The sequence below is a fragment of the Sturnus vulgaris genome, unplaced genomic scaffold (genome assembly GCF_052056855.1).
Source record: "Sturnus vulgaris isolate bStuVul1 unplaced genomic scaffold, bStuVul1.hap1 Scaffold_156, whole genome shotgun sequence".
NCBI classification, from domain to species: domain Eukaryota; kingdom Metazoa; phylum Chordata; class Aves; order Passeriformes; family Sturnidae; genus Sturnus; species Sturnus vulgaris.
In genome coordinates this window covers 2896014-2906013 of record NW_028276073.1, presented here as the reverse complement: position 1 = coordinate 2906013, position 10000 = coordinate 2896014, and positions in this window count along the sequence as shown.

Sequence of the window (10000 nt, the reverse complement as noted above, 5' to 3'; positions counted from 1 at the left end):
CCGGGCCGGCCCCACAGAAATCCAGCCCCGGCTGCCGGCCACCAGCGTGCACCGGGACCGACAGCCGAAGAAATGCCGCACCCGGCGAGCGGGCGGGGCCCCGGCTTAAGGCCGGGCAGAAAAGGGGCGAGGCGCCGCCGCCTCGCCCGCCACCATCCCCGGGGGAGCGAGCAGGCGCCCGGCTCCCCGTTGTCACGAAACCGGCAGCAGCCGGGCCGGAGCGGGACACACTCGCGGCTTTCTCGCCCTCTCTCTGGGCCTTTTTCTCGCTTCTCCCCCGCCTGGAACAACGCAGCCTCGCCTGGGCCGGGGGAGCGCGGTGGCTCTCGGATCGCATCGCTCTCTCTGGGGGCTTTCTCGCTTCTCCCCCGGACTGAACACGCAGCCTCGGCCTGGGCCGGGGAGCGGCTCTCGGATCGCATCGGTCTCTCTGGGGGCTTTCTCGCTTCTCCCCCGACTGAGCACGCAGCCTCGCCTGGGCCGGGGAGCGGCTCTCGGATCGCATCGGTCTCTCTCTCTGGGCTAACCTGTCCCAGTCGAACTGGGTAAGACGGGAAGCCGGACGAAGCCACGCGACTCGCCCCGACATCGGCGGTGTTCTTCTGGCCCTGGCGACCGCACGCGCGTCCGCCCTTCTCCGCCACGGACACAGGCACGGCAACAGCCTGTGGGGATACGGCCCGTCACCTCGTTCCCATAATACGGACAGATGGGCCCGAAGCGGCGGAGGCCGGAAAGAGAACCGATGTACGTGACCGAGGGGGCGCAGTGGCGCACGCCGCCTTCTACGATGACATAGCCGGAGGCAGCGAGAAACAGCGACCCCTTGGAGTACTTCCAGGCCGGCGGCGGACAACAGGTCTACCAGCCATGAAACGGGCAACAGGTCTACCGACGGCTTGCTGCGGACAACAGGTCTACCCAGCCATGAAACGGGCAACAGGTCTACCAAGCTGCGGACACCAGGTCTACCCAGGGCATGCTGCGGACACCAGGTCTACCCACGGCTTGCTGCGGACAACAGGTCTACCCAGCTGCGGACAACAGGTCTACCCAGGGCATGAAACGGGCAACAGGTCTACCAAGCTGCGGACACCAGGTCTACCCAGGGCATGCTGCGGACACCAGGTCTACCCACGGCTTGCTGCGGACACCAGGTCTACCCAGCCATGAAACGGGCAACAGGTCTACCAAGCTGCGGACACCAGGTCTACCCAGGGCATGCTGCGGACAACAGGTCTACCCAGCCATGAAACGGGCAACAGGTCTACTCACGGCTTGCTGCGGACAACAGGTCTACCCAGCCATGAAACGGGCAACAGGTCTACCAAGCTGCGGACAACAGGTCTACCCAGGGCATGCTGCGGACACCAGGTCTACCCACTCAATGCTGCGGACAACAGGTCTACCCAGGCATGAATCGGGCAACAGGTCTACCAAGCTCCGGACACCATGTCTACCCACGGCTTGCTGCGGACAACAGGTCTACCCAGCCATGAAACGGGCAACAGGTCTACCAAGCTGCGGACACCAGGTCTACCCAGGGCATGCTGCGGACACCAGGTCTACCCAGCCATGAAACGGGCAACAGGTCTACTCACGGCTTGCTGCGGACAACAGGTCTACCCAGCCATGAAACGGGCAACAGGTCTACCAAGCTGCGGACACCAGGTCTACCCAGGGCATGCTGCGGACACCAGGTCTACCCACTCAATGCTGCGGACAACAGGTCTACCCAGGCATGAATCGGGCAACAGGTCTACCAAGCTCCGGACACCAGGTCTACCCACGGCTTGCTGCGGACAACAGGTCTACCCAGCCATGAAACGGGCAACAGGTCTACCAAGCTGCGGACACCAGGTCTACCCAGGGCATGCTGCGGACACCAGGTCTACCCAGGGCATGAAACGGGCAACAGGTCTACTCACGGCTTGCTGCGGACACCAGGTCTACCCAGCCATGAAACGGGCAACAGGTCTACCAAGCTGCGGACACCAGGTCTACCCAGGGCATGCTGCGGACACCAGGTCTACCCAGCCATGAAACGGGCAACAGGTCTACTCACGGCTTGCTGCGGACACCAGGTCTACCCAGCCATGAAACGGGCAACAGGTCTACCAAGCTGCGGACACCAGGTCTACCCAGGGCATGCTGCGGACACCAGGTCTACCCACGGCTTGCTGCGGACAACAGGTCTACCCAGGCATGAAACGGGCAACAGGTCTACCAAGCTGCGGACACCAGGTCTACCCAGGGCATGCTGCGGACACCAGGTCTACCCACGGCTTGCTGCGGACAACAGGTCTACCAACTCAATGCTGCGGACAACAGGTCTACCCAGCCATGAAACGGGCAACAGGTCTACCAAGCTGCGGACACCAGGTCTACCCACGGCTTGCTGCGGACACCAGGTCTACCCAGCCATGAAACGGGCAACAGGTCTACCAAGCTGCGGACACCAGGTCTACCCAGGGCATGCTGCGGACACCAGGTCTACCCAGCCATGAAACGGGCAACAGGTCTACCAAGCTGCGGACACCAGGTCTACCCAGCCATGAAACGGGCAACAGGTCTACTCACTCAATGCTGCGGACACCAGGTCTACCCAGCCATGAAACGGGCAACAGGTCTACCAACTCAATGCTGCGGACAACAGGTCTACCCAGCCATGAAACGGGCAACAGGTCTACCAAGCTGCGGACACCAGGTCTACCCACGGCTTGCTGCGGACAACAGGTCTACCCAGGCATGAATCGGGCAACAGGTCTACCAAGCTGCGGACACCAGGTCTACCCACGGCTTGCTGCGGACACCAGGTCTACCCAGCCATGAAACGGGCAACAGGTCTACCAAGCTGCGGACACCAGGTCTACCCAGGGCATGCTGCGGACACCAGGCCTACCCAGCCATGAAACGGGCAACAGGTCTACCAAGCTGCGGACAACAGGTCTACCCAGGGCATGCTGCGGACAACAGGTCTACCCAGCCATGAAACGGGCAACAGGTCTACTCACGGCTTGCTGCGGACACCAGGTCTACCCAGCCATGAAACGGGCAACAGGTCTACCAAGCTGCGGACACCAGGTCTACCCAGGGCATGCTGCGGACACCAGGTCTACCCACGGCTTGCTGCGGACACCAGGTCTACCCAGCCATGAAACGGGCAACAGGTCTACCAGGCTGCGGACACCAGGTCTACCCAGGGCATGCTGCGGACACCAGGTCTACCCACGGCTTGCTGCGGACAACAGGTCTACCCAGCCATGAAACGGGCAACAGGTCTACCAAGCTGCGGACACCAGGTCTACCCAGGGCATGCTGCGGACACCAGGTCTACCCAGCCATGAAACGGGCAACAGGTCTACTCACGGCTTGCTGCGGACAACAGGTCTACCCAGCCATGAAACGGGCAACAGGTCTACCAAGCTGCGGACAACAGGTCTACCCAGGGCATGCTGCGGACACCAGGTCTACCCACGGCTTGCTGCGGACAACAGGTCTACCCAGGCATGAATCGGGCAACAGGTCTACCAAGCTCCGGACACCAGGTCTACCCACGGCTTGCTGCGGACAACAGGTCTACCCAGCCATGAAACGGGCAACAGGTCTACCCACTCAATGCTGCGGACAACAGGTCTACCCAGCCATGAAACGGGCAACAGGTCTACCAAGCTGCGGACACCAGGTCTACCCACTCAATGCTGCGGACACCAGGTCTACCCAGCCATGAAACGGGCAACAGGTCTACTCACGGCTTGCAGCGGACAACAGGTCTACCCAGCCATGAAACGGGCAACAGGTCTACCAAGCTGCGGACACCAGGTCTACCCAGGGCATGCTGCGGACACCAGGTCTACCCAGCCATGAAACGGGCAACAGGTCTACTCACGGCTTGCTGCGGACACCAGGTCTACCCAGCCATGAAACAGGCAACAGGTCTACCAAGCTGCGGACACCAGGTCTACCCAGCCATGAAACGGGCAACAGGTCTACCAAGCTGCGGACACCAGGTCTACCCAGGGCATGCTGCGGACACCAGGTCTACCAACTCAATGCTGCGGACAACAGGTCTACCCAGCCATGAAACGGGCAACAGGTCTACCAAGCTGCGGACACCAGGTCTACCCAGGGCATGCTGCGGACACCAGGTCTACCAACTCAATGCTGCGGACACCAGGTCTACCCAGCCATGAAACGGGCAACAGGTCTACCAACTCAATGCTGCGGGCAACAGGTCTACCCAGGCATGAATCGGGCAACAGGTCTACCAAGCTGCGGACACCAGGTCTACCCACGGCTTGCTGCGGACAACAGGTCTACCCAGGCATGAATCGGGCAACAGGTCTACCAAGCTGCGGACACCAGGTCTACCCACGGCTTGCTGCGGACACCAGGTCTACCCAGCCATGAAACGGGAAACAGGTCTACCAAGCTGCGGACACCAGGTCTACCCAGGGCATGCTGCGGACACCAGGTCTACCCAGCCATGAAACGGGCAACAGGTCTACTCACGGCTTGCTGCGGACACCAGGTCTACCCAGCCATGAAACGGGCAACAGGTCTACCAAGCTGCGGACACCAGGTCTACCCAGGGCATGCTGCGGACACCAGGTCTACCCAGCCATGAAACGGGCAACAGGTCTACTCACGGCTTGCTGCGGACACCAGGTCTACCCAGCCATGAATCGGGCAACAGGTCTACTCACGGCTTGCTGCGGACACCAGGTCTACCCAGCCATGAATCGGGCAACAGGTCTACCAAGCTGCGGACAACAGGTCTACCCAGGGCATGCTGCGGACACCAGGTCTACCAACTCAATGCTGCGGACACCAGGTCTACCCAGCCATGAAACGGGCAACAGGTCTACCAAGCTGCGGACACCAGGTCTACCCAGGGTATGTAGCGGACACCAGGTCTACCAACTCAATGCTGCGGACACCAGGTCTACCCAGCCATGAAACGGGCAACAGGTCTACCAAGCTGCGGACACCAGGTCTACCCAGCCATGAAACGGGCAACAGGTCTACCCACTCAATGCTGCGGACAACAGGTCTACCCAGCCATGAAACGGGCAACAGGTCTACCAAGCTGCGGACACCAGGTCTACCCAGGGCATGCTGCGGACAACAGGTCTACCCAGCCATGAAACGGGCAACAGGTCTACTCACGGCTTGCTGCGGACAACAGGTCTACCCAGCCATGAAACGGGCAACAGGTCTACCAAGCTGCGGACACCAGGTCTACCCAGGGCATGCTGCGGACACCAGGTCTACCCAGCCATGAAACGGGCAACAGGTCTACTCACGGCTTGCTGCGGACACCAGGTCTACCCAGCCATGAAACGGGCAACAGGTCTACCAAGCTGCGGACACCAGGTCTACCCACGGCTTGCTGCGGACACCAGGTCTACCCAGCCATGAAACGGGCAACAGGTCTACCAAGCTGCGGACACCAGGTCTACCCAGGGCATGCTGCGGACACCAGGTCTACCCAGCCATGAAACGGGCAACAGGTCTACTCACGGCTTGCTGCGGACACCAGGTCTACCCAGCCATGAAACGGGCAACAGGTCTACCAAGCTGCGGACACCAGGTCTACCCAGGGCATGCTGCGGACACCAGGTCTACCCACTCAATGCTGCGGACAACAGGTCTACCCAGCCATGAAACGGGCAACAGGTCTACCAAGCTGCGGACACCAGGTCTACCCAGGGCATGCTGCGGACACCAGGTCTACCAACTCAATGCTGCGGACAACAGGTCTACCCAGCCATGAAACGGGCAACAGGTCTACCAAGCTGCGGACACCAGGTCTACCCACGGCTTGCTGCGGACACCAGGTCTACCCAGCCATGAAACGGGCAACAGGTCTACCAAGCTGCGGACACCAGGTCTACCCAGGTCATGCTGCGGACACCAGGTCTACCCACGGCTTGCTGCGGACAACAGGTCTACCCACTCCAAGCTGCGGACACCAGGTCTAACTACTCCATTACGCGGACAACAGGTCTACCCACTCCATGCGGCGGACAACATGTCTACCCGCTCCATGCTGCGGACACCAGGTCTGCCCACGCCGTGATGCGGACCACAGGTCTACCTTCGCCATGCTGCACGCAGCCCGGGTCGCACCGGAGCTAGGTAGACCCGGTCGCCGCGGCCGTCGCAGCGCCCTCGCCCTCGACGGCGGACCCACGCCGCCGGTCCCGGAGGCGGGTAGACCTGGTCGCCGCGGCCACGGCGGCCGCCCATCCCGGAGCCCAGTAGACCTGGCCGCCGCGGGACCGGCCAAGTTTCCCGGAGTCGTGTAGACCTGGTCGTCGCGGCCACGGCCGCCGCCGCTGCGCCTTCGCCGGCGACGGCGGTCCCACGCCACCGGCCCCGGAGCCGCGTCGACCTGGCCGCCGCGGGACGGGCCACGTTTCGCGGATCCGGGTAGACGAGGCATCCTTGTACCATCTCGGAGCCGGGGAAACCCCACAGCCTCTTAACGCTCCGGAGCCCAAGTGCTCCAGCAGCCTTGCCCCGCCCGGCAGAATCGATTTCAAGACCAAGACATATTTTCGACAACATTTTATTTCATCATTTCATTTCATTTCTTTTCATTTCATTTTATTATTTTATTTTATTTCGTTTTGTTTTGTTTTGTTTTGTTTTGTTTTGATTTGATTTGATTTGTTTCATTTCCTCTTTGCCTTTTTTGAATGATTGCCTCTTCTATTTACTCGGAAAGAAAATCTTTTCCGGAAAACAAAACTCTTGCCAAATCTTATTTGTGATCCCTTTGGGCCCACAGCCGAGCTGACGGAGGGCCTGTGCCCGGTTCTCGCCCTGCTGACACACTGACCCCCCCAAACGGCGTCCTCCCTACCCCACGCCTCCTCCCCCGTCCCCCAGAGACCCTACCTACAGAGCCCCCCCCCACCACAAAACAGAACCTCACGGGCCGCAGCACAGCCAGGGGAAGCACGTACGTGCAGCGAAACTCGGCCCAAAGCCGCCGCGCCCTGGCACAACTCGCCCTGCCCCTTCCCGCCCCACGGAGGCGGCTGCATCGAGGCGACCGGCGCCGCCGTCGGCAAGCGGGTGGCCGCTTTCGGGCCGGTTCTTCCGCGGAAGGTCTGCAGAGCTCTTGGGGCCTCGGCGCGGGTTTGGGGGGCCGTGAGGGCTCGCTGTCGAGGCGCCCGGGGCCGGCACGAAGCCGCCTGCCCTCTCCCTGTCCCTGCCCCGTCTTCCGCAGCCACCCATTAACGCTGGGGGCGAGCCCGCCCTCCGCCATCAACCTCCCATGCAGCGCTTTCAGACTTTCCCCGCCCCTGCCCATTGTCGGCTGGGGGCGCCCTGCCCCCCGCCGTCAGCCTCCCTGGCAGCGCTTTCAGACTCTCTCGGGCCCCTGCCCATTGTCGGCTGGGGGCGCCCCGCCCCCCGCCCTCAGCCTCCCTGGCAGCGCTTTCAGACTGCCTCGGGCCCTGCCCATTGTCGGTTGGGGGCGCCCCGCCCCCCGCCCTCAGCCTCCCTGGCAGCGCTTTCAGACTGCCTCGGGCCCTGCCCATTGTCGGTTGGGGGCGACCCCGCCCTCCGCCATCAGCCTCCCTGGCAGCGCTTTCAGACTGCCTCGGGCCCTGCCCATTGTCGGTTGGGGGCGACCCCGCCCTCCGCCATCAGCCTCCCTGGCAGCACTTTCAGCCTCTTCCTGCCCCCGCCCACGGTCCCACCGGGCAGTTTACACGGCGGCGGCGGGAGGCTGATGCCGAGGTCGGCAGGCGGAGAGCCTGGTGCACAAGCAGGGATGGCGGCGGGATGATTGGCGCCGTCTGTCCCTGGTCAAAGAAGCTCTCTGTTCAGCTTTCTCGGAGCCTTTTGCTTTGGTGGCGTTCCTTCCTCCTCCGCCCCGGCGCCGCTCAAGCCTGCGGCAGGGCGGCAGCGCGGCGGGTGGGCGGCCGGGGGGAGGGGGGAGGGGGGGGGGAGGGAGGGAGCGCGCGAGCGAGCGAGCGAGCGAGCGAGCGCGCTGCAGAAATGAAGCCCGGAGCAGGGCCGCGGTCCATTCGAGCACGGGGAGGGGGCGCGACAACGCTGCCTGCTCCTGTCGGGGAGCGCTTGGGGAAGTGGGGTGCCGGCACCATGACGGCGGAGCGGACAGGGGCCGCGGCTGGGGAAGAGGCCGGCGGAGCTCGCCAGTGGATGCTGGCGCACGGAGCCGGCAGGGACACCTGGGCACGGCTGGGACCGAAAGTCGCCCGCCTTCACGCCCCGCCTTTCGCCGGGGGGAAGAAGACGCGAGAGCAGGGCTGCCTGCTGGGCTGCCAGTGCCCGCGGTCATGCCGGACGTGCAGGCCGACCGCCGAAGGCGTGCTCGCCGCTGCAGAGACGACAAGGGGGCCGCGCGTCCGATGGAAGAGACGGGGCGCCATCGCGCGGCGGCCGGGCTGCAAGGCCGGCCGACGGTAACAGGACTACCACGCCGCGGGTGGCCAGAGACAAAGACCGGCCGAGGGCAACAGGTCTACCCAGCATTATGCCGGCCGGTACCAGGGCCGGCCGAGGGCAACAGGTCTACCCAGCATTAGGCCAGCCGGAAAGACGGCCGGCAGAGGGCAACAGGTCTACCCAGCATTCGGCCGTCAGGTACAAAGGCCGGCCGAGGGCAACAGGTCTACCCAGCATTCGGCCGTCAGGTACAAAGGCCGGCCGAGGGCAACAGGTCTACCCAGCATTAGGCCGCCACGTCCAAAGGCCGGCCGAGGGCAACAGGTCTACCCAGCATTAGGCCGCCACGTCCAAAGGCCGGCCGAGGGCAACAGGTCTACCCAGCATTCGGCCACCACGTACAAAGGCCGGCCGAGGGCAACAGGTCTACCCAGCATTCGGCTGGCCGGTAACACGGCGGGCCGAGGGCAACAGGTCTACCCAGCATTAGGCCGGCCGGTAACACTGCCGGCCGAGGGCAACAGGTCTACCCAGCATTCGGCCGCCACGTCCAAAGGCCGGCCGAGGGCAACAGGTCTACCCAGCATTAGGCCGCCACGTCCAAAGGCCGGCCGAGGGCAACAGGTCTACCCAGCATTCGGCCACCACGTCCAAAGGCCGGCCGAGGGCAACAGGTCTACCCAGCATTAGGCCGGCCGGTAACACGGCCGGCCGAGGGCAACAGGTCTACCCAGCATTAGGCCGCCACGTCCAAAGGCCGGCCGAGGGCAACAGGTCTACCCAGCATTAGGCCGCCACGTCCAAAGGCCGGCCGAGGGCAACAGGTCTACCCAGCATTCGGCCGCCACGTCCAAAGGCCGGCCGAGGGCAACAGGTCTACCCAGCATTAGGCCGCCACGTCCAAAGGCCGGCCGAGGGCAACAGGTCTACCCAGCATTCGGCCGCCACGTCCAAAGGCCGGCCGAGGGCAACAGGTCTACCCAGCATTAGGCCGCCACGTCCAAAGGCCGGCCGAGGGCAACAGGTCTACCCAGCATTAGGCCGGCCGGCAGAGGGCAACAGGTCTACCCAGCATTCGGCCGTCAGGTACAAAGGCCGGCCGAGGGCAACAGGTCTACCCAGCATTCGGCCGCCACGTCCAAAGGCCGGCCGAGGGCAACAGGTCTACCCAGCATTAGGCCGGCCGGTAACACGGCCGGCAGAGGGCAACAGGTCTACTCAGCATTAGGCCGGCCGGTAAAACGGCAGGCCGAGGGCAACAGGTCTACCCAGCATTCGGCCGTCAGGTACAAAGGCCGGCCGAGGGCAACAGGTCTAACCAGCATTAGGCCGCCACGTCCAAAGGCCGGCCGAGGGCAACAGGTCTACCCAGCATTCGGCCGCCACGTACAAAGGCCGGCCGAGGGCAACAGGTCTACCCAGCATTCGGCCGCCACGTCCAAAGGCCGGCCGAGGGCAACAGGTCTACCCAGCATTAGGCCGGCCGGCAGAGGGCAACAGGTCTACCCAGCATTCGGCCGTCAGGTACAAAGGCCGGCCGAGGGCAACAGGTCTACCCAGCATTAGGCCGCCA